This window comes from Salmo salar, chromosome 26, assembly GCF_965601325.2.
Source record: "Salmo salar chromosome 26, fSalSal1, whole genome shotgun sequence".
NCBI lineage: Eukaryota > Metazoa > Chordata > Actinopteri > Salmoniformes > Salmonidae > Salmo > Salmo salar.
In genome coordinates this window covers 12595214-12621351 of record NC_138316.1, presented here as the reverse complement: position 1 = coordinate 12621351, position 26138 = coordinate 12595214, and the positions used below count along the sequence as shown (strand labels likewise).

General features: G+C 43.7%; 1 protein-coding gene across 5 annotated transcripts in view; it reads left to right on the top strand.

Moving 5' to 3' along the window:
• The first annotated feature begins 634 nt into the window (after window positions 1-634).
• Window positions 635-26138, top strand: part of LOC106587166 (zinc finger protein 536) — a 180279-nt gene continuing 154775 nt past the window's right edge. For 3 of the 5 annotated variants that reach the window (XM_082969411.1, XM_045708867.2, XM_082969410.1), the window contains exons 1-2: window positions 635-1330; window positions 19909-19990. The gene's annotated coding sequence lies outside the window, so the exon portion shown is untranslated. The remainder of the gene's footprint in view (window positions 1331-19908; window positions 19991-26138) is intronic. The other 2 variants (XM_082969413.1, XM_082969414.1) reach the window with 2 other exon arrangements.

Genomic DNA, 26138 nt, shown 5'->3' with positions numbered 1-26138 from the left:
CGCTCCTTCCACCACCTACAGAAACATAATATATCAAACCATCTTTGTGCGAACATTTAGGAGAATGAAAGGTCGGCCTGTGCATCTCTGTCCTACCGCAAAAGTTATGCCCAAAAAAGTTTAGAGTCCTCGACGAAGTATACAGCTCTTTAAATCATTTCTCCAGGTTACTTGCAACCGTTGGGTGAGCGCGTTTAATATTGGACTTTTCTCTTTCTGTTTGAATAAGGTACGAAGTGCCCTTGTTGAACAGTTGGGTTGTTTTAAATATCATATTTACTAATAAATATGCTTAATTCCTAGCCCATGGCTTCAAAAAGCGCTCCCATGCATGTTGTTAGAATAAACCTGGTTCGTCAGGGCACCTGAAAAAAAAGCCTCCCTCAGGACCAGTTTGCGTTTGTATGCATGCGATTGGCAACATAACTGGCTTATTTACATTAAATACGCCACAAGGTTACAGTGAGATGAACGTCATTTTATCACTGATTACTTCTCTTAAGCACTAGAGCTGTGACTGATGCTCAGGACGCGCAGACTACACCGATTTACCCTGGAGTTTTTGGGGGGAGAAAAATACTTTAAATAGTTAACTGAAAAGGTAAGGACATGTACTTTTACAACATTATATGTGTTCAGTTGTTATCTGTTCACTGCATGGTCCCGGACTACATGTATCAAAGCCAATTATTCACGGTGTCAACGTAACAAGAATGACAAAGTGAATGGGTTCTGAGGAGAATAGACAGATTTTAATAAGAGTGTTTACGGGAGCTCAAGGTCAGAAACAAGCTGCGAGGTTGGGAATCCTTCTTCTTTTTTTACCGCAACACGGGGGAAATGTAGCCTACGATTAGAGATTATTATTATTTACGGTGTTATTTTATATTCTGTTACGCTCTTAGCTCCAGCAATGCCGAATGCCGCAAGACCTATATCTAGTTGCTGTGAATAACGCGGTGGACGACAATGGACTGCTTTTTTGACGGTACAATGCATTTCACCTACCAGATAGGGAGAGTCCAAGCTCAAAGATGGAAATATGTTGTGATGCTGAGTGATTAGTATCAATGAACACGTTTGGCCTGGGAAAAAAAACAGACCGAATGAAATAAAACGCAATTTTTTTACTCAGGATACGTGCGGAACAGTAAGATAGATAATTCTGCATTGGACAATCGTAACAGGTCCGAAGCGCACTTTTCCCCCATCAGCGAAAGAAAATGATCCGGTCAATCATATGGACATGCCTCATTATTCAATGAACACAATCTCTCACCAAGGCATCGTTTACAGACAGGAGTTTCTTCGCGCTACTCCAAATTTAAAGGTAAGAAGTGCGAAGCTTACGCATGGGTTTAGTGGGTTCGGAATGGTCACTCGAAGGCGTTTCGCTTTTGAAAGTCAGTTTGAACAAATGTTATTTTTATTGTATCATCTCAATGGGGCCTGTTTCTCTACGTGATCAAAAAATACAGTATAATTAAATATCCATAGCGGTGACGTTAGCATGCGGAGGGTGGAAAACATTTAGTCTACATAATGAAAGCATGGGAAGACATTGAACCGCGACCCAGAACCAACTATTGTCCTTTTTATGTCAATGATTTCATAAAAGTTGTATATTCCAGACGTTTAAAATAGACAACGGAGTGTGCATAAACGTATTGGACACATGACATGCATAGCCCAGGCGGATATTTGCGACTACTTTTATTGAAGTATAAACTGTTCCTCATACAATCTGCTTCGAAAACTTTCTCATCACATCCCTAGGGGGTTTTCTTCGAATTTCAGCTAACCTGAGTGCATATTGTTGGAGAAATAGGATCAAAGTTAGCCGCTGCATGCCATGTGTCAAAACTTGTGAGATGGAAGAGCCGGTGAGACCTGCCATTTTGTGCTGTGATCGACCTCTTATGAATAGCAGCCATGCATTATGCTTTGAGGAACGTTATGATGGCATTCAACAACTGAGGGCTAAATGTCATATCACGCTTTAAAACATTTTATGTAGACAACACACATATCACTGGAGAAATTCAGATTTGAACGACTGATTCAAAACGCAGTTGCTTGGGGAAATGTATTCACATTTGTAAAAGTTATAGCTATTCGTAAACGAATAAAAAAAGGCACTCATGACAAGTAATGGTATGAAAAGAACGAGGTCTAGCGAGTAGCGTATGCCATAACCTTCATAGCTATAGAGAAATGCACGTTGCCTAATTTAAATGTTCCAAAATATAAATGATATCTTTAAAGTGCATATAGATTGTTGGTGTGGGTTTAGATGTTCCGTTCTTGCGCTGTGAATCTCAACTCTGTCAGGGTAAATATATTCCCAGGCATTCTGATAACCCCAAATTTGTTAAATGTGCCTTAGTACGAGTCTGTTATGTATCATTTCGTGGAATAAAACACAGGCTACCGTTGCACTGCCAGTGCTTCAAACTCTCCCCGGTAGGACTTGTCTGCAGGTGTCCCTCATCCAACCGAGCAGCCTTTCACCTTGAGTAGAAGGGAGCGATCCTCCCATGTAAATACAGATGAACCAGGTTTGAGATTAACCCAACTGGAAGGCAGCAAATTAAAACAGTAGCCTAGGCTACAATGGCTGAGAAGACACATGACCCCCTTAACCGTAACGTAAGCGTTACACAATGTCCATCACATTGTTTAACTTTTTTTTTTTTTTTTTTATCTTCCGCAAAGTTGAGTTTGCGATAAATGTTTATTCCTTAGATTCATTGTCAAAGGAAATGAACAAATAGGATGCACAGATGCACAGTCCGAGTTAGCCACTGTCATTGTTTAACGGTATTCGCCAGGCGGATATTATGTCTGTAATAGTGTCTGGGCGTGAACCTTTTTTTCTGTCACTTCTTTTTATTTTCTTATTGAGATGAAATAGCGATGGACAACAGTCTCACTGTAGTGTACTGAATTACAGACCGGGGCCCTACAGTAGGCTCCATGCAATTACCGATAGTTAGGAGAATGACAATGAATTGTGAGAGGTGTTATGAGAGAAGAGAAAGTGTTACTTTACTAACTGGCATGTAGTTTCAGTTCCTGTGTGTGTTGTCTTGGAGATACTTGACTGGTAGTTGACTGTCTGCTACAAAATGTGGGGAAAATGTATTTTATTATTACATTATTATTACTATTTATTATTATTATCATCATAATTAATTGTGCAAGGATTCCATGCATTTTATGACAAGCTATCACGTTTCACATAGTTCAAACAATTGCTTTTACAGATTCAACATTTTGGTCATGTGTACGCTCTATTGTGAATTTGGTGTTATATTCCTAATCCCATTTTTAAATCTCGTGTTTTGTTCTTATTTAAATCACGTTCCTAAGCATCACAGGTGCTGTGTTTCAACTAGTTCGTCAACCTGTTTAGTGGTTCAGTATTGCAATGTATCCTGTTTTACCTGTGGCTGTGTTCCGTGGGCCATGACAAGCTACGGTGATGCACATATTTAGGGAGAGAGAGAGAGAGAGAGAGAGAGAGAGGAGGATGAGAAGGTGAGAGAGAACATGGCATGGGCATGGCATCAGTGCTCCTCTCCGGACCTGTCAATCTGCAGCCAGTCAACTGTAGCCAGAGTAGGAGAGCAGTCAGAGACGTGATCAAACAACCATCCCACTCTTAAATGATTCTCTCCTCCTTTAATTGGTCGAAATTGTCTTCCAGATGTACGGCGGTAGCCATGGTCTCTTGTGGGACGGTATGGCAGGCGAGGCCTGGCGATATGGTATTAATTGATATGTGCAGTGGAGCCCCCATCCCCTCTGGCTCCAAAGGCTAAGGCCTTTACCCCGGTGGCTGTGTGCTCCCTTCACAGCCCCCCCCCCCCCCCCCCCCCCCCAGTCTAGTTTGGCAGGCAGGAGGGGCTGTTTCAGGAGCAGGCTGGAAGGCAAGCTGGGGGCATCAAACATAACAAATAGGCTAGGCTGTGGTGAGCCTTGAAGTATGGTGACCTTGATTCAGAAGGTTCACTTTGGAGAGATGATGGTTAATAGGCCCTATGTCTTCTGACACATATCATGAAGCCCCGTGTTTGAACACACGAGCGCTACAGAGAGGAGATGTTCACGTCTCATGCTTGTGAAGTCAGGTCCTGTTTTCGTCTGTAGGCTGTGGCTCTTCACACTTCTCTTGTCACGTGTGTCTTACAGCATATATTGTTTTAAAGGTGTGTGTGTGTGTATGTGTATGGATATGAGAGCGACAAGGATGTGAAAGTCCAACGTTTTTTTGGGCGGATAGTAATCATAGACGTCAGTGTGATGTAAGAATAAGGACTGGGCCGACAGATGAGGTGATGACGGATGAGCTTGACTCAATTGCCTCATGCCAGGGTGCCACCAGAAGGAGCGTCTGTCTGTCTGGAAAGAGGGAATGAGGGAGAGCGAGAGCACAGGGAGCGAGAGGTTTGCAGTGCTAGAGCTCAAACGGAGAGGTAGGCCTCTGACTAAAAAGAAAGTTAGGCTGGTAAAAGGAGGAACATCAACTTCAAGTATGTGTATAACAGTAAATAGCTAGAATTTGTAGATATATTCACAGATATTTTCTTTGTCTTTCTCTGTCTGTCTGTCTCGCTCTCTCTTTCTCTCTCTCTCTCTCTCTCTCTCTCTCTCTCTCTCTCTCTCTCTCTCTCTCTCCTCTCTCTCTCTTTCTCTTCCCAGAGGTTTTGGGATAGATCTATATGGATCGTGGACCTGGGGATCTAGATTGATGTTTACGCTCAATAATAGAATGTGTTAAGTTGGACTAGTTTACCCAGCCTTGGGAAAGATGAGCAGCTTGTGCTTCGGTCTTGGCCTTTGTCTAAATGATCTATCTAATCACACATGTCCACAGTAGCCTTTCAACTGCGATTCTTCTCAAAAATCAAAAATACTATATTAGCATACGTCCTGAAATGTCACCTTTGTATACAGTACCTCAGTCAACAGCCAGTTTTGCAATGTTAAAGCCTATTTTTTTTTTCAAAGTTTATTAGCATTTGGATTTATAAATGTGCTGCACATTGTGTCAAGACTGTTTCCTTTTGATCTGCAAAGGAGCACAACATTACAGCCATGTCATTTTTGCCGACAACAGCTTAACACAAACAGGCAACCACCCATCAATCACGGGTTCTGAAGCATGGCATTGTGTTATTTAGCATTCTCCCCGGCATGCCTAAAAGAATGGTAAATATCTGCAGTGCTGCTGGGGGTTGAATCCAAAACTGGGGGGTTTGGTGGGGGGGGAGTTACTGAAGGAAATCTGTAGTATGAGATCTCTCCAGCTCTATGCGGGTTACAATGATGTTTGTACTCTGATTCGGTATAGGTTGTGGCCTGCTGGTCGCTAGTTAGTGCATTTTGGGTCTATGTAGAGGGGACCCTGGTAAAGATGGCTTGTTGCAGAGAAGTAAGAGGACCCTGCACCTTTAATTATGATCAAGAGGTTTTCTCCAAAGGACAGAGGCGTAGCAGTTATGTTGCCTCGTAAATCTGCCCCCGATGCCGTATATTGTGTTGAACTATTACTGTACACTATTATACTGCATATTCAGCTGCCTCTTCAGGACCTGATTTGCATAATTGGATCTTTAATGAAACTTGCCTTGTGGAGAAAAAAAAATAAAAAAAACGAGGAGAGAAAAAAAAGCCAAGATAGGCAAACCCCTGTGAATATTAGTTGGGAGAAGTTCTACTTGTTTTTTTGGAAGAAGGGGGGCTTTGGAAGGAAAGTGACCTGCGCACCACACATGTCAGTGGCTGTGCTACAAATAGGATGAGAAGTGCCCCTGAAAGCTGTACATTCCCAGCCAGGTCTCGCGGGTTATTACTACAATAGCTGGATTTCTTTAGCCTGGGGGATTTTAGGTTCTATGTCTACACTCATTTCGTATACTCGTTACACAGGGAAGATGGGTCTTTTGTAGAGGAGCTGCGCCGCTCGGCTGTCGGAATTCCTCTGTCGCAAATATTTTGACAATTCCTAATCAGGAGCAGTCAGATATTAGGAGTGCTGAGTGTCTTTGCTTTCTGGGGGCTGTGAGAGTTTCAAAGCCAGGTCTTTTTTTTCTTCTGCTCTCTAGCATATGCGTGAGAATCACTGTGTTTGACTGTTTCTATGTTGTTTTTTGTGTGTTTGTTGACGTGCGTGATACACTATATGAGAAATATAGTGAGAATGTTTTCAACATGTTTATATTCTGTGTGTGTGTGTGTGCGTGTGTGTGTTGTGTGTGTGCGCGTGCGTGCGTGTGTGTGTGTGTGTTGTGTGCGTGTGCGCGCGTGTGTGTGCGCGCGTGTGTGCTATTCAGTGTGTTCTTGTCTGTTCTCCAACTTGTTTCTGTGTAAGAGGGTATTATGTTTAATTGGTTAATTAAACTTCCAGAGTCATTTTTCCTGGACTTCAACAAGGTGAAGGTTATAAAGCTACTGGTGTCACTTTGAAGTAAATGTGAGAGTCATATATAATGACATGTTATTTGTCCTGCGTTTGAAGGACCTATCGTTTAAAAGTGAATGGAGAGAGAAAAAAAGCACGCTGGCTTTTTAACAGCACAGCAGAAGAGGAGCTATTCAGCAGCACTATAGCACGAGTGGTTTGTATCCAGGAGGGGAAGAGTTGTTAATCAACCACCAATGTTAAAAACGTATAACAACCAAATGGTGACGATGTATCATCGTGCGAGGGGGCCAAAACGCTCCCTCTACTCCAGAGACATAAGAGTGGATCGTGTGTCAAAGCAGTTTACAGGTTGCCTTCAGAGTCATGCGAGAGAGAGAGAGAGACACACACACACAGAAAGAGAAAATATCTGTGAATATATCTACAAATTCTAGCTATTTACTGTCACATGGAGAGAGAGAGAAAGAGAGAGAGAGAGAGAGAGAGAATATCTACAAATTCTAGCTAGAGAGAGAGGTGGAGGACAAAAAATAGGCTCAAGTGCGTCAGCTAGCATTGAGCTGCCATTTACCCACGGTGTGCAGAAGACCCCCCCTATCTTTCTTTCCCTCCCCATCATTCTCTTTTTATCTCTCTTCCTCTGCTGCCAGTGTGCTCATGGGGGAGTTTCAGGCTGGTGCAGTTTGTTCTCCCAGGTGGACTTGTATTGTATTAGACCCTCAGCACCCCCTCCCAGACCCCCCTCTCGTGTAATTCCTTGAGGAGATGCCTGGGCCTGAGTTGCTGTATTGTCTCCCTGCCCCCCCCCCCCCCCGTGGACCGGGCGCTCCCGCTGTTGAATCTCTCGGTAATGATGTCACAGCGATAGTGGAGGGGAGCAAATGTCTCCTGATTCCACCATTTAACGGCTGGCTGAATTGGCTGATAATGATAGCATTGGCGTCTCCAGACTCGGAGACGGATCAGGCCCTGTGAATTAGTGTCTCCTAACCTGAGAGAGAGAGAGTGAGAGTTAAAGAAGGAGAGAGGGAAGAGCTGCACTGAGAGAGTGAGGGCGAGAGAGAGGGGGGAATAAAGAGAGCGAGACAGTGAGGAGGGGATGATGTACTTAGCCATGTCTCTGGACTGCTTTTGAACAAGCTTCTGGAGATCTCCGTGGCAGTGTTGATAAATGTGGCTTGATAAAAAGTCCGTAAAATGTGGGCCTGTCTGCACACCTCTATTAGGCTAGGGGACAGTTGTAATAATGGCCAGTTGGAGTCAAACAGAGAGGTATAATGTCAGCTCGCACAAAATATACTGGAACTCCCAATCAAGCTTCAATGTGAAGGCCTGCTGTATTTTTGGTCTATCATTTCAAATAGTTGTCTTGGAATAAGCCGCTGATTTATCTGTTGCACTCTATGGATGCGTATTTGAGGAGCATGAGGGAATACGGTTGCAAGGTAGCTCTTTATTTGCGTATTACACTTTATGAACACAGATTCATTCGATGCCGTGTATATGCCGTCTGCCTTTTTACAACGCTTAAAACTGAGAGCATTAGTCTGCATTTTAAAAACACAACTTTCCCCCTGAGATGCACTAAAACCATATTACGGTTTTCCATTTATGCTAAAGTAAATATGTAGGCCTAAAAGGAAAATTAGCATTCCCAGCTTTGAACACATGCTCTTTTGTGAAGGTTGGTGCTCGCTGGCCACATCTTCTGGTCAACGGTAACACAAGAGGGAGCAGGATGGCTTTTTTTCCCTTCTTCTCGCAAGTATTGAATATAGGCTTATTCGTATATTTATGACATGCTCTGCTTGTCCAAAAGCTGGGAGGTACTCGTTCCCCCCCCCCCCCCCCCCCCCAAAATAAATGTTTGCTGCGAGTGTCACCAAAGAAGGGCTCTTTTAGAAGGCTCTGGGAAAGTCTCTCATTGGGTATTTGGTCCTATGACTGATGGACTTAAATTTGGTCCTATGACTGCTGGACTTAAATTTGGTCCTATGACTGCTGGACTTAAATTTGGTCCTATGACTGCTGGACTTAAATTTGGTCCTATGACTGATGGACTTACATTTGGTCCTATGACTGCTGGACTTAAATTTGGTCCTATGACTGCTGGACTTAAATTTGGTCCTATGACTGCTGGACTTAAATTTGGTCCTATGACTGCTGGACTTAAATTTGGTCCTATGACTGCTGGACTTAAATTTGGTCCTATGACTGCTGGACTTAAATTTGGTCCTATGACTGCTGGACTTAAATTTGGTCCTATGACTGCTGGACTTAAATTTGGTCCTATGACTGATGGACTTAAATTTGGTCCTATGACTGATGGACTTAAATTTGGTCCTATGACTGATGGACTTAAATTTGGTCCTATGACTGATGGACTTAAATTTGGTCCTATGACTGCTCGCACACGCATGCACGCACGCACACCCACCCATCCAGCCGCACACACGCACACACACACATGCACACGCAAACATGCACACACACACATACATACACACGCACACACAGACACACACACACACACACACACACACAATCAGTAGTTCCCACCTGGTGTTTTAAAAACAGGAAAACAGGCATTGTGTGGGGAGAGCTGTCAGTCCTGTGTGAACCACTTTAAAAACTGCAGCTCAAGGTGTGAGCTAAATAGTATTTACTTTGGGGAATTTCTCTTTATTTATCTGCGTTATTACCAAGGTGAATTTAAAAGGGCTTTTGGAGAGAATTCCCCTGGCACGTAGCTTCTTTTATACCCCTTTTAAGTGTTAAGTTGTGCTCGTAGCCCTGCTGCAGCAAACCCTTAACAGATCTCCCGCAATTTCTGATGATTTTCCTAAATCAGTCTTTTTTTCTCTCCTCCCGTCTTTTGTGTTCTTCTTCTTTTTCTTTTTGATCACGAGGCGTTGTTTTCTCCTCTCCCTTCTCTGTTTCATCTCTTTGTTATGTCGTTCGCACCAATCGTTGTAATGGGGAGAAAGCTAAGTGGAAGTGCTGGGCCAGAGTCTGGTAGACTTTCTCCTGTTTTAGTAAATAGGACTGTCAGTGTGGATCAGGCAGGAGCCGTGTGGGCAACACTATCCTCGCTCCACTCACAGGCCCATCCTCCACTAGAGTTTGCGATAAACAAAGGACTTTGAAGAAAAATTGCTCCACAAGAGAAACCAAGTTGTTTTGGAAGAAATATCCATGTATCCATGTTCATGGTTACAGAACACAATGACGGGCTTAGAGAGTGAGTGGGAAAGAGTTCACCCGTGAAGGTTAGTCATCCGTTCACTATGTGCCTCTAAAAAGAGTGGCCCAGCTACCATGGCTCCAAAGTTGAACGGAGCAACTTTCGTTTTGAGTTGAAGCTCAGCTCACCCTGACCTCTGCACAAGGGGCCTCACAACCGGTCCCTTCATGCATTAGCCTCTCTGTGGTCAGGTGGTTTCCGACAATTCTTTGTGTTGTCTATCTAATGATTGGGTTGTACCCACAGACCTCCAATGGCCTGGCGTGAGGACCAATCACAAGTTCCTACAGTTCCACAGTTCTTCACGCTGTCTTCCCCATCTAGCCACCTCATCATCTGGGAGATTAAGCTAATGATGACCACACAGATGATGTCCTTGTTAGAGTGGTGAACTTGCCTGGTGTTGATAGTCAAAGGCTTTCTATGTGGGGGGGGGCATCATCATTAGTGCAATGAAATATCTTCTCTGTTTAAATTTGCATGATGATGGTTCTGTGACCAGTCATCGTTAGATCAACCAGGCACAGCCTAGGTTGTAGAGAAGATTCATGTGTTATTCCCCAACCCTGGCATCTTGGGAGGTCTCTTGTTAAAACGCTAACTTCAGCAACCCCCCCAGTGGCGATCATGACTTTCTGGACCCATCCGTTTCAGCGCCGAACGTTTTCCGGAGATTTGGGTGGAGTTATTTCTCTCGCTTTCTCTCTCTCACTTTCCTCTGATTGCTGTAGCCTCGGGGCTCTCCAGCACACACTAGATCCCTGTGATTATATTAATGGCCTCCCGCTCTGAGGCGGAGGCAAAGGACCCACAGGATAATGGGCGTCAGTGTGGAGCGGCGGGTAGGGAGATGGATCTCTGACCATCGGGTCGTAGGTTGAAAGGCTCAGGTGAGGGAAGCTGCTCTTGGTCCCCTTGGGCGGGGTGCTTAACGGGGAACGTGTTAGTGAGTGGACGCCCAGACTAGCTGGAGTATGGCAACATGGGGAATCACATGTATGAAATCTGGAATGAACCGTAACAGTACAATTACTGTACTGTAGCTAGGTAATAGCAGACGTTGGCTATCGTTTTCAAAGCCGGCTGATTATAAGGTGCTTAGGTAGTGTGGATCGGTGTTAGTCATTCTGCGTTCATGATAGCGACACAGTGGGATTTCATTTTGTGACATTTCCAATTGTATTTATCTTTAGCAGACGGTATGAGGACGGAATCCAAAGGTTTGTACACACTGTATGAATGTGTGTGTATGTTTGTGTGATACGCTGAAGCTTGTGCGTGCTTTGTAGCTATAGTACAATGCCTGAGGAACTTTGATATGGGTCATGTAGCTGTGGCGTCCGTACTGTAGCCCCCAGGCCCTGGATCATGTCCGGTGGGAGTCCCTCTCCTGCTGGGGAGCACATTTGATCCAGGCAAGGCCGGTACTAGCATGGAGCCGAGAGGGGTCAGGCCCGTCCTCACTCTCTTTTTCATCCAATTTCCCCGGCTGCAGGCGGCCGCTCTCCACGCTTTTGTTGTCAGAGGTAATCTGTGAAGGGATCTTAATTATGGAGGTTCGGCCTGTTTCTTTTTCTTTTTTTCTCACACGCTTTTAATCAAACAGCGTAGTTAGTTAGTAATGAGGATGAGGGAGGAACGGTGCATCTGCTTACCCATGCTGCTGGGTGTCGGGAAAGAGGAATAGGAAGCGTAAAGAGAGGAGCGTACCATTGTATTTATTATACCTTCATACTGTATTTATTTAGGACATGTCAACAATGCAACACATTTGTGATGGATTGCCTTCCCAAAGAATTGTCTCGTTTAATCCTCGAGAGAATTTGCACACGTAACTATTTCGGAAACCAGTCCAAGAGTCAGAAGACCCTAACGGTCCTAAAATGTTACCATTATTATATTCCAGAACCTGAACACAGTAAACATGACTTCAAGCATACAACATCACCATTCATGTTGTTGGAAAAGCAATGAAATGACTGACTGATTTAATGAATAAAGGGCTAAGTTGAAAAGACAAGAGGGAGGGGGTGGTGTGGGAGGATTGGAGGGGGGGGGGGGGGGGCAGATGGAATCCATTACACATAAACACCCTTAGCATTGATGGGATGATCCAGAGGGATTAGATTGGAAATCCTGATGGACGCTGAAAAGGTGACCACATGGAGGGAGGGCTGCATAATGAGCTCATTGGCAGAGGCTAGAGAGTGGAGAACCTCGCCGCCCCCCCCCCCCCCCAAGGTCAAACGGGGAGTCACATCCAGGTCACAAGAGGTCAGAGGACAGCAGCCTTAGTTAGAACACTGCGCACTGGAGGCTCAATGTTAACCGCTCAACAAAATCCTGATTGACTGACAGACAGACTTCTACAGACGTCTCCCTGCGTTTTGAGTGCACGCTTTCTAAAGCTATGTCTGTTTGTAGTAAACTAACATTTGTGGGAATAAACCTTCATGTGGATGTGACCAAGACAGTCTTTCCAGACTGTTACTACTCTGAACCTATAGGATTTCCGTAAGGAATAGTTCACCACCTGGGGGACTTTGATGATCTAAACTCTAAACTGTGTATCGTGGTGGAACCCTTGTGTGACGAGTACCAGAGTAGGACTTAAGGGATTGAGGAAGGTCTGGTTTCCAGAGTTAGGCCTGGCTAATTTAGACAGGGTCACTATGCCAGGGACTGGGGTTAAACGGTGTGACTGTGGAGGTCAACAGTAATTAGCTTCCATATGACCCACTGTGTGCGTGTGTGTGCGTGCGTTAGATAGAGAGAGAGAGAGAAGGGTGGAGGCTGTGTGTGGGTATGTGTTTGTTGAAGAGTTTCAGGACCGCGTTTGCGTGTGTGAACGAAGGGACAATTGCAGATAGCATCAGTTCTCTGTAGCTCTCTCTCTCTTATGATTGTGTGTCTCTTAAAGTCTTTCCAGTTCACCTCCGTCTATGGCCAACTCACATCTTGTCCTTATATTATTAAAGGTGGCCTCCGTGCTTTAAGGAAGACCAACAGATGGCCGTTTTCCTAAATCATGCTTAGAAGATGATTCTAGAAATCACCACCCACTATCCCGCTTCGGTTACAGTGGCTTACATTCTTACAGGCCTGTTTATCATGATGTCCTTGCGTGGGTTTAAAACTGTCCCTACCCTCTGTGTGTTCATTATTATTAAGACAAGACACTGATGGCAACATACAGTCAAGTTGAACAACATTCTAAAAAATAGGTGGTTAACTGATAGAATACAGCAATTTCTTTCTTTGCTACCTCCTGTACGTGTACGTGTAAGCCTGCTCCTCTCTTACGCTAACGTGTGCTCTTATGCTTGGCTGAAAGTTGCTCATAACAGGATGTTAAATATATAGCAGTAAGAGAGAGAGGGGGGGGGGGGGGTGGATAAGGGGGAAGATTATGTCTGTGTGGTTCCACTATTCCTTGATGTATACACCATGTCAGGCAGCCATTGTCTCCTGGGTAAAGAATGATAGTTCAAATACCTACCATCTCTCCCCTGGTGCTCCAAATGCTTGGCTTTGAAGTTTTTATAATCCATCTGTCATCTTCGAGCAGGGAGGGCACATGTTCTGTACTGCTCAATTACAGCATTTTCTTTTGCCAGCTACAATGAGACAGGAAGCAAATAATATGGGCGACCCAAAAGGGAGAGGAGAGGGAGTGGAATCGCTCGAAAATTCCGCATTCCCGGCGTTCTCACGCACTTGATTGTGTCCCTCTCTCTCATAACAGGAGAACAAAGCATGTTTGTTATGGGTGGAAAGCCTAAAACGCTTCCTACTGTTACAATCATGAAGAATTTGATTGAATGCTTATTGTTTCAAGGACAGCACTACTTTTTGGGGGGGAATCAAACTGTCACTATATTCCACTTAAGAGCACTAACCTTACCGCTTTGTAATCAAATTGTATTTGATATTAAGATTTCATCTGCTACAAGAAATAAATGTGATAAAAATGTGCGTTTTGATGACGCCTTGTTCATTTCTTGCACACAGAATAGTATTTGTTGTCAGTTTGATGTACATTCTAATGAAGTTTTTTGCAGTGCATGGTGCTGAAGTCATCTTTAATTGGAAAATGCTGTGTTACAGTGCTTTAAAGCTACAATGACGAGCCTAGAACTTCTGATACCCTCTCTTCAACTGAAAAATAACAACAGCAGCAGTTGCAAATTAGACCTAAGAAATATTTCTTCTTTAGGAGAAAGAGGCTTTTCATAATTTTACCTTTAATGCACAACACCGTTAGATCTCTCTGTCTTATTTCATATCTTCTCTGAAAAGCCACAAAGAAGTCTCAAAGAAGATGAAAGATTGTGTTGCGAAACTAAAAAGGACATTTAACTTTCTTTTGTTGCCTTTGAAACGTGAATATTTTGCATGGAATTGTGTCATACTACGTTATGTATCTTCATTTATGGAGGAATGATACATTGGACCTTTCTTCTTAAATAAAAGCAGCAGCCATCTGCTTGTGGAGCCACTCCTGGTTGCCTGCTCCTCACAAAAATAATATTCGTCCTAATGACTTCCACATATTTTGAAATCTCCCTTTTGAAATTGGTCTTGGCAGATTATTTGCAGGTACTTGAGTTGCATCTGTTTGTAATTTTGCTATGTGGAAGACTTTAATGCAGCACTCGGTGAGAGCCGGGGCTGTTTTAATCCCAGAGTAACACAGTCTGTCATTACAATTGCCTAGGTCCTACCCTGACCGGGTCCATCTCACCCAAGCTGGGTGAAAAACAAGACATTGGAGGGGTCAAGGTCAAGATCTCTGTGGGTCAGGTTTAGTGTGCCCTTCCTTTAGTGACGCCGCACTGTCTGCCCTAATAACTGGTTAGTCCCCTTGCAGTGACACAGCGCTCTCCAATGAGATGGGTCCTTTCTAAATGAAGTGATTAGGAAACCAAAGCTGAACTCATTGTGACTTCAGTCCCTATTGTTTCTACCATGTGGCGAGCAGCTGACTGGCTTAAGACTTTTTTTTTTTTTTTTAATCTTCGTTCTTTAAAAAAAAAAAAAAAATTCCCCCCCTTTAAACTGTAATAACTTGCCCTATTCTCCCACCCAGGATATCAGGACATAACCAAGACCGCCAAACTGTGATTGTATAGGTGGTTACAATTACATGAATTAGATTTCATCAGGGGTGTTTATTCAGTCGGACGGTAAATGAAAAGACGAACTTTTAACTCCTTTCATTGTTTTGTATTTTTTGTTCTTTTTGTTTTATTAGGAGCGAGGGGAGGACGATACCAGAGGAGGAATTATGTTGAAAGTGTATGCCTTGCAACTTTTTCCCTGTTGGAAATGTTTATTTGAACAGTAAGCTCATGATTTGAATATTTGTAATCCATGCTTAAATTTACAGGCCAGATGAACTTCTTGGCACAGAATGGCAACCATAAGTAGGATTTTCTGAAAAGCTTTACAAAATTTTAAACCATTTGCATGGCTTAATATAATTTAGAGGCAAAAAAATGTGTTCTGTCTTATTACTTTATACATTTAAAATTGTCATTATTTGTCCTCTCATTTTATGTGCATATGCTACTTTCGAACTCAGTTAGGTCGTTGAACGAATATATGAAGACTTCAAAAAAAAATGCAGTGGCCCAGACGCTGGAGTGGTTTTCCTCCATGTTCAATTCAAACGAGTTTACTCCATATTGACTTCTAATGCTGAAAGGCCACCCATCTTGTAGGCTGGGCGGTCGCTGAGCCGAGCAAAATGGAACGCTTTCTTAAATGATGCTAATCAGTCCGGAGGGGCCTGGCCTCCATCCTTCGTCAGTTTTCTGTAATTCAGATGTGCTGAGAACCTGAAATTAAACGTGCATGTGTGTATGTTCAGCAGGGGTGTGGGGGGTTAAGGAGAACCAAATTAGTGGATGGGAGAAATAACTGAAGCCGTGGCTTTCTCTTGGGCTCCACGTTGGTGAATGTCAAGATGATTTAGCTTCTTTTCTATTCGTTGTCTGCCTGAAAAGTCCAACCCTCCTAAGATTGCAGGGGTTTCTGCTAGCCATTTGATGAAGGTACACTTTTGTTTGAGTCAATCGGAGCCTATAGGCAAAGCGTCAGTATGTGTGTGTGTTCTTGTATGTGTGTGTGCGGACGCCAGTTGGGCGAACAGCTGAACCATGGCGCAGCCCCCTGCCCCTCGTAGGCCTTGGCAGTTAGCAGTGTGAAAAAGCCCACTCTTTGAGGGCATTATATAGATTAATGTGGTGTGCCTGGGGCTTCCAGCGACACCTCATCAGGGAGGCCGTACGGCAGATCTGGGGGGCTGACAGGCGTTAAGGGGGGACCAGGGAGGACTGGGGGGAGCAGAGCCCCGTCCTGGGGAAGGCAAACAGAGGCTTCTGGACTGGATATTGGGGGGATTGTGTGGGGCTTGTGTGACCTGCGATGGGCATCATCTGGCCCATGCGGCTCATTATAGGACTCTGCTCTCCTCAGCCAAGCAGCTCCACTGTCTGGATCTCTGTTTCAGCCAACTGAGACACTTCCTTACACACACACACACACACACACACACACACACACAAACTTCTCCTACTTCACACACGCACACACACACACACACACACACACACACACACACACACACACACACACACACACACACACACACACACACCACTTATGCACACGCACACACACAAACACACACACACACACATTGACATAAGCATACATGCTAGTATACTCTCATCAGTGCATACTTACAGAGAACATACTTACAGAGAACAAAGGACTGTACTATGTCACCTTGTATTCATTGTATTAAACGGAAATATCCAATGAGAATGTTCTGGTATCAAATAGTCAACAATAGTTAGTCTGAACCGTGTTTCAGATTATCACACACACACACACACACACACACACACACACACACACACACACACACACACACACACACACACACACACACACACACACACACACACACACTGTATCCCTCTTAAGATCTGTATGTGTAAAAGAAAGTAGAAAAGAACAACAGAGTACTAATCTTTCTAAGTTGGAATAAAATCTTGCCTACTTAAACAGCACATGAAGAACAACAACGGGCCCATTGTTGTCTCTCTGGTGATTGTTAATGTTTCCCAATCTCTGATTTCATAACTTCACTTTCTATAGTGAAAATGTGGAGATTCATTATCAGGATTCAGGATTTACCACATTCCATTCAAGATTAGGCACATCTGGTTGTGTGTGTTTGATTTGGTTTATATCAAATTGTGTATACAGTATATACCTGGGAGACATGGATATGTGTGGGTCTCTATATCTGTCTAGCCATGCGTGTGTGTGTGTGTGTGTGTGTGTGTGTGCGCTTGTGTGTGTCTATCTGTGCGTGTGTGTGTGTGTCTATCTGTGCATGTGTGTGTGTGTGTGTGTGTGTGTGTGTGTCTATCTGTGCGTGTGTGTGTGTCTATCTGTGCATGTGTGTGTGTGTGTGTGTGTGTGTGTGTGTGTGTGTGTGTGTGTGTGTGTGTGTGTGTGTGTGTGTGGTGTGTGTCTATCTGTGTGTGTGTGTGATTGTTCTAGCAGGAGCGCTCCTTAAATAACCTACTTTTGTCTGACAACAGCATTAGTTGTAGAGGTGCACATATGCAAAAAGCTATTTGGAAAGGCATCCTCGTTGCTGTCAGCTTTTATTATGCGGGAAGGTGTCATGTTTGTAACGAAGCTGAGTGCAGATGGCAGAGTGGAAGAAATGGATCACTAATTTTAACAATGATTAATGAACAGAGATGGAAAATGAATTACATTGGACTATTGGAGGCAAGGAATATTTTCAGTTAAAATGTGAACTTCGTCTGCCAGGCTGGTGTAGTATTGGGAAGGGGAATGGGTGTGTGTAGTGTGTGTAAAAACCAGACTTGTCTGCTCTTGACTGTCATTCCCCTGCTTAAACACTGCATGTGCTATATACATTGTTTTCACCCCCTGTGTATCAAGCTAGCATTAAAAGAACACAATGTTTAACAGGGTAAACACAGCAAAGGTTATCCTGTCTAAAAAAAAAAAATTGTATTTCCTGCATGCTCTATCTATACATCCTGGAGATCTAGTGAGGCAGAAGCTGCTTAAAGTCCTTCACCCCTTCCATAATGTTGGTCATGGGCCTTTTTACCGTATGGCCCGAAATCTCACACCATCGTTGACCACACCACTACCCTCTAGTATCAACTATTGGGTACACCATGACTGTTGAGCTGACTCTTTCTAAGACAGGAGAGGTGACCTACCCAAGTCCCCAACTCAACACTCAAAAGAACATCTGAAAGACCCCAGAGTAGCAAAGTCTCATCCGTGACACACAGGAGTCTGAGAACAGGAGTTTCCTCTCTCTGTTTTGTTACTGTTTTCTTTCTTTTTAATCCTCTCCTTTTTTGTTGCTCCCGGTCTTGCGTCTCTATCGAGGCTTGCAGGGTGGGCGGCTTGTGCAATCCAGCATAATAGATATATGTGAACTGTTTTGAATTTAATTAAGCTCCTGATGGGAAATACTTAAAGGAGAAAATACCGCAACTTCTGGAAACAATGTGAGTGTGCGCAGAGATCTCATGTTACCCGGCATATGCTAAGCACTCAGAAAACATACACAATGTCTTTGGTGAACAAGGTAGGGAAAATGCTCCTGGGAGCCAATTTAGAACGTGACTTAAGGCAAGTGTGCCTTTGTGTGTGTGTGTGTGTGTGTGTGTGTGTGTGTGTGTGTGTGTGTGTGTGTGTGTGTGTGTGTGTGTGTGTGTGTGTGTGTGTTTTCCTCTTGGTTTTACTATTGAAATACTAGTGGTGATTAGAATTCCCTTTACAGGCTCCTGGGTTGGCCTTCTTTGAGAACCACATCTGTGACCCCCCCCCAGCTTCAGCCCCAGCTCCTCTCCAGCTTCAGCCCCAGGCCTAGCTTCAGCCCCAGCCCCTGTCTCAGCTTCAGCCCCAGCTCCTGTCTCAGCTTCAGCCCCAGCTCGTGTCTCAGCTTCAGCCCCAGCTCCTGTCTCAGCTTCAGCTCCTGCCCTAGCTCCCCCCACCCGATGCTTCAGTCCCAGCTTCTACCCCAGCTTCAGCCCCAGCTCCTCCCCCAGCTTCAGCCCCAGCTTCTTACCCAGCTTCAGCCCCAGCTCCTCCCCCAGCCTCATCCCCAGCCCCTCCCCAGCTTCAGCCCCAGCTCCTGACCCAGCTTCAGCCCCAGCTTCCTACCCAGCTTCAACCCCAGCTCCTCCCCCAGCTTCAACCCCAGCTCCTTCCCCAGCTCCTGACCCAGCTCCTGACCCAGCTTCAGCCCCAGCTCCTTCCCCAGCTTCATCCCCAGCTCCTTCCCCAGCCTCAGTCCCAGCTCCTTCCCCAGCCTCAGTCCCAGCTTCAGCCCCAGCTCCTTCCCCAGCTTCAGCCCCAGCTCCTGCCCCAGCCTCAGCCCCAGCTCCTCCCCCAGCTCCTTCCCCGGCTCCTGACCCAGCTTCAGCCCCAGCTCCTGCCCCAGCCTCAGCCCCAGCTCCTCCCCCAGCTCCTGCCCCAGCTCCTTCCCCAGCTTCAGCCCCAGCTCCTGTCCCAGCTTCAGCCCCAGCTCCTTCCCCAGCTTCAGCCCCAGCTCCTTCCCCAGCTTCAGCCCCAGCTCCTTCCCCAGCCTCAGCCCCAGCTCCTGCCCCAGCCCTACTCACTCTGACTCGATGTGAGGCCTACACCCAAACCCACTCACTGGGTTACGCGCCGCTTTAGAGGGAGGGCAGGCCGTGTAGTTCACATAGCTTATGCCGACCTGATTATTTGTCTTGTGTGAAGCGGCAGGCCTTTTAAAAACTGGATTGGGTAACATTCTGTGCGCTGAAGGTTTGTTTCACGTTTTGTAGCGCATGTCGTTTTGGAGGACCTAGCCTCTGTTTCGATTATCAAATGTAAATGCAACCCTTCTCAGTCTTTTTTTCAATACCATGTGCCATGGACCACACCTGTTGTTACTGTCGTTATAACAACACTTTCATTTCATTTAGGCTTCTCTATGTAATGACTGTACTTGTGCTACTGTACTTATACTACTGTGCTTGCAGTCCTTCAGAATTTTATGAAAAGGATCAAATGTTTGGAAAGTATTTACTGTAATGGGTATTTTGGTGTTGTTTTCTCTGTCGCTATTGTGCACTCTTGTCTAACTTCAATAGCACCGGCACTGAATTTCCTGGTTTGTCTGCTTTGTTTACAGGCGCTTGTCTCCCCCCCCCCCCCCCTCTGCAAACCTGTCTGTGTTCTTCCTGAGCTACGTCGGTGAGGTGGCAGTACTGCAGGTATGGATCAGTGGCACTCCGATTGATCACGTAAAGAGCAGGATATTAAAGATGTCTGTCACACTCTCCCTCCTCTCTGGCATGGTTCTGGGGGGGGAATTGAACAAGTGGATGTGAACTTTTCAGCTCAGCGCTGTCACCCCCCTAATCAGGAAGTGAAATCTGTAGCACAGCACTCTCATTTAACTTTCCTAGACCCCCCCCCCCCCCAAAAAAAGAACAATTGCGCTGGAAGTAATGTGATTTCTAAATAAACGCCCGCCTGTCAAAAGCCGAGACGCATTTACTTCCCCAATGTAGCTCAAGGAGACAATTAGCAAACAGAGGTGACACGGTAAACAGGTGCACCCATTATTTCTGGAGCTGGTGGCGATATATCCCCATCTCTGAGACTGATGGTAGATCATGTGACATAGAGGGTGAAGGATCTGTCTGCATCAGGGCTCGGCTGACGGGGTCTGCCAGCAGTTTGCAATGTCCTCCTCGCCATCATCTCAAAATATGTATTCTCTCTCCTTTACAGTCACGATGTATAGGTTAGATCGTGTCTGTCCTCTCTATGTTTTTCACACCATCTCTTTTCTCAACGCCCATTTTCTCTTTCTCACTCTATACATTTTGTTTTCTTGCATATTCTCCCTTTTCCTTGCCCACAATCCCTTCCCTGGAATTATTGACAACACTTTCTTTTTCTTTTAATTCATAGTAGACCCTCGTCCGGTGAGAGAGGTCAAGCCGGTTTGTAAAAATAGATTGCTTGTAAAGTGCTAATCAATGGAAACCTTTTCTCTTGAAGCTGGGAAATTCTATAACATTTATTGAAAAAATATTCTACTGTTTGAGCTTGAATTATAGGACAGCTGTCTTATATACCCCGCAGGACTCCCATGTCAAATTATCAGACAGCCTTAATACACCAATGATGCTATACTTTTTATCATTTGAAAATATAGATCTATTTAGTTCATCATGTATATATATATTTTTTTAAATAGAGCAATTCAAAGGTATTTCACTCTTAGATTACATTGAATTACATATTTCAAACGTGTGCTATGTTGTAACAGTGTAACAGCCTTGGTAATTGTCGCTGGTGTTTGGACTGCATTTGCCTGCTGAGATGTATAAATCAAATATAAAATAGCGAGTCAGTCTTTTGGCTTGTGCAGCATCAGAGGTACGTGAGACAGATCTCAGTCATATTGGATACATCACAAACACATGCTCTCTCTGACGCATTCTCACACTAATTCTCACACAAGGCATACATGCACGCAACCTTCAGGCTTTCTCCAAATGATATCTGGGCCATCACAAGTACAGGGACTAAAGGGGATTCCATAAACACGTACCATACTTCTCAACACACCTACTCTCTCTCCTCCAGTATGTGCTACTGACGTTCCATAGACATCATGTAAAAGAGGAATGTTGAGTCTATTTGAATCATTTAGGGACGTTGAGACAGCATAAAGGGTTCGTTTATGGGTTAGCCTGTAGCAGTTTGATCCGTATGAGGGGACTTTTTCCACCAGAGCCTTTGGATGGATTCAGTTAGCTCAGCCTGTCACTGTTGTGAGAATACATCCTGCTGTTAGAAATAAGAAATGATTGGCATCCAAGGGACACATTTTGTCTCTGACACTTTGGATAAGAATTAGTTGAAGGAGCGACAGCCTTGATAAGGAGTTATAATGATAATAATTATTTAGCTTTTTTTTTTTATTGCAGGATAATTATTGAAGAGGGTCGTGTAGTCATCACTGTAATCAGTAAAGAAAGATTACAGAAAATCCACAGGGAAACAGATGGTACTTAGTTGTTTTTTGTGGGGTTTTGAAAATATTAAACTAGTACACTTAGTACCAGGCTTAGGGTGAGGACAATCAAAAGGAAAAAGGATCAAATTAAAATCTCTTCACCCTCAAAAAATAAATAAATAAATGAGATTCACATGCACAATTAGGACTTGTTGGTGTCCTTTGCCAAAGCCACCCAATCAACCCACAACACACTGTACCGATAGGGGAAGAAAATGCACAAAAAGCCTTTCAACTCAAAGAGCGGTAGTTAAACAGAAAACCCTGACCCCTTGACTTTGTCTATGAGCATAGAGTGTATTGCATTGGTCGCTCGCACGCAATCGGCACGAATAAGGTCACCATTTGTTCGTTTCGCTCTTTTGGGATGCGCCTACGCGGCGTACACCCGGACTTTCGCTGGGGCCCAGGCCTCGGATATGTGTTTTTTTTTATTTATTATTATTTCTTTTTATTGTACACGACCAGCGAGGAAGAAAAAGGCTCTTGCTTTCCAGGGTCGGAGTGATCGGAACACAGAGGCTGCTGCCCTACATTCCTGACTAATTGTATAATTGGAAAAGCTCTCCAAATGAGCGCCCCCCCCCTTTCGCGGGCTGATCTTCCCAGCGCTTCCCCCCTTCAAAGCAAATCACAAAAGTGCATTTTGGGAATAATAATAATTGTAAAAAGCGTCCATTATTAATCTCTTTTACCGCCACTACTACCGCTGCTGGTACTCTCACTACCACACATGGCACCCATACTCATTGGGAGCCAGGCCACCAATAGCGGCAACTTTTCTTTGATCAATGTCAGCCATAACCGCGGTCAAAGTACAACCTGTGGACGACCCTGAAACTAGCCTACTCACCACATTATTTTTGGATGGCCCTGCCTTTAGTGAAAAAGCATGTGTATAAACTTTTTAAAATGTTGCCTCACTGGCATATAACTGATGATCTACCTGTGAGCTGTCTTTGCTTTCATATTTTACTGTTGCGCCCGTGCTCATGGTCAAATTGGATTTTCAGATTTATGGCCCCTCTTACGCGCCTTTCATTTCCATGGATACGGAGGGACAGCGGGATGATTTCTGAGGTCGACGACTCAAGCAGGATTCCAAAGTGCAGTTAAAAATGAATCTCTTAATTAACCCTATTGATCAGTAAAAAAAATTGAAGCAAATGTGATTTGCATACACCGAGACTGATCAATGCATTAACTCATTTTCTTTTTTCCAAAATCTGATTTCCTCCGTTTTCAAAGTGAGCGAAAGGAGAGTTGAGACTAATGTGGATCGATCCTGCATCTTGCAGGCCGGAATACAAAGCATTTTATTAGTCACTGAAGGGCGAAACATATCAGGAAGACATTTGTTTGAAGTTTGATACGTCAGATTATTTTCTCACCTAACCAAACGTTGAAAGTACTCATCCAGTCTCTCTACTTCGTTTATACTCTGTAACAACAGTAATTATCATAAAGTCACAGATTTGCTTTGTGAACATGAGATTTAAACAATACTCTAATTGTAAGCTGAATAGAACACATATTAGAAAGGGGATATTTGTTCTGGGAAAAACCAAATATTTTTCTCTTTTTATTGTGTGAAAAGCAGCAACAAAAAACATCACCACCGACAACAACAGGAAGAAAAAACTAAAGGTGTTAAAAAAGCAATATGCTGCTTTTTCTCAAGAGCAGCTTATTATAGAGTATTGATTTATAAGGCTTTAAACGCGATCCTCCATGCTCAAGTCAAGGGCAGGGAGAGATGGCTGCAGTCAGGCTACATGACAGTCATCGGGTGCTGCAGAAAGCCTGTTTCTGAATAGTTTTGGAACACAAAAGGGTAATTGTTTTAGCCCAGATGTTGCTTTCGCACAACAAGCAGGATACAATGTTCCTACTGAGCTGATGAGCCCAATCAGTGAAATGATTAAAAATTGATTTTGTCCCTGTAATTACAGTATGTAAACTACTTAGCCAGGATTGCAAAGGAAGTGATTTTCTAATTACGTATATACTCTGGTGTCTAATGATTGGTTTTTTGAAGTAATGAAGAGAGGGTCCTAACGACTCCTCTGTGTTCTGTTGTTTAAGAAAAAAAAAGAGACCATCGTTAGGGCAAGGCATCAGGCAGACAAAGAGCTCAAATTGAATTTTCGCCAGCTAACATGCACAAATTCTGTTTGTTAGCATGCGATCTGGACGCTAATGGTGGCCATGACTTCTGCGGGGTCACCAGTACAACAATCTGGACCCTCCAATTAAAACATTCAGAGGTTATGATGTCATTGTCACCCCCAACACTAAAAAGGCAGATTACAACCTATGTGTTGTGATAATTGTGTTCCTTGTTCTATAAACTGTTAGTTCATATCCCTTCCCACCGTGATATATAGGCCTAAAGGCCGAGACAATAAGAAGATACGGTGGCAGAATAAATTCAACCACACCTTTGTTTAATCACAAAACCAGAGAGCAACCTCTGTCTGGTGAACTCCACAAAACATATTGCATGTAACAAACAGTTACATAACCTAGAGCATGGTCAAGCAAGTTAATGTTTCCAACATTTTCAGCCAAACCAGCTATTTATTTAGAACCATGGAGAGTTACCGCAAGTCGCAAAGAAAACAGGAGCTATTCCAGCACCATTTCAATTTCAGCATCATCAAATCACCTATGCTTATGCTAATACAGTGACAACTAAAAGATACCAAAAAATGATTTAGTCCAATCAACTTAAGCTAAATATAATGTGGTTGTCCATGGTTCTGATTCTGTGTGTGTGTGTCCGTGTGCTTGTGTGTGTGTGTGTGTGTGCGTGCGTTCGTGCAAGTAGAAAAAACATGTTGACTCACCCTAGTTGTATTGAAACGCCAATGCCATCCTCCTCGCTTTCATGTTGATGAAACAGTCTATGACTCATACAGTACACGCTTTTTAGCTTTGCTCGCTTGCCTAACTTCCTTTCATGGGCAATGATGAGCCAACTAGTTAACATTATATACATTATACATTATACATATTATACATTCATACATTATATAGTATGAATTTATGGTTGGATCAGAATTGTCATTATAATCATTGTCCAGTAGAGAGAATTAAGTAAAACCACAAGTCCAAATCCCTATCTCCGTCCATTTAATTTAGGAAAGGGACAATTTTAGCTAGCCAGCAAGCCACCGGAGGTCAACGTCATAACGAGATGCAACAATTCAAGTTTTGCTGTTAATGACGTTTTGCTTTTGATGTGATTGGTGTGAAACCAAATCCAAACTGGCTTCCCTTGACACTTATTTTTGGTGTACCAGGACCATTCACAGTTGAGTTCACCTAGTGTAGCTCAACGCTGACTGGCTATTATTTTATATAAAAATGTATAAAGGGAGGCCAAATGCTTGCTGGCTTCCCTTTCATTCAATGCTACAGGTGGCAACAATGTCATACTCTTTTTAATCAGACAGCATTAGATATATGGGCTAAACATACAGAGACAGATGGGCACTGTTTCGCTCGCTCAGATGCTTTCTCTGGTGAGATACATTCAGCCTTTTGCGAATTTGAGGAAAATGATGAAACACAAGAGACGAAAGATACATTATTATATATACTGTATATATGATTTATTTTTCTTGGTAAATACACACCACTGAATATACTAACTGTGATGTACTATATCTTTGGGTGTCAGTGTGCCACTAGTATTTTCCCTGACCATAATACTCCTTTAAATGTATCGTTAACTCTTCTTTATCTTTTATTCCCTTGTTCTAACTCTTTAAAGTATAAGGATCATAAGAGGTTCAGCCCCTCTGTCCTCTCTGGCTCCCTTGTAGAATCACAAGCTCTGAACTGTTCCACATGGCTTCTGTTGTAAATGCATGAACTTCTGATACAGATTTGACCTAGAATGGAGGCCATGTGTAATATGGGCAAATCTAAAAAAAGGGTTTCAAGGTCTTACCAGGGGAAATAGAGAGATAAAGCTCCAGGGACATAATGTATTTTAAAGAAAACACAAATCAGACCACTCAAAATATGTCATTATATCAATCCTGCTCTTCATTCTTTAGCAACAAATGTAGTACTTCGGAAACTTACTAACTGGAAAGGTCTGATTATTGTTAGTAGTGCTCATGGGGTTTTGGATTTTCTGACATTTTTAGGTGACACAAATCCAGATTCGTTACAGTGTGGTGCCAGGACAACAGCCTCTCCTTCACCGTGATCAAGACAAAGGAGATGATTGTGGACTACAGGAAAAGGAGGACCAAGCACAACCCCATTCTCATTGACAGGGCTGTAGTGGAGCAGGTTGCATCGAGAGCTTCGGG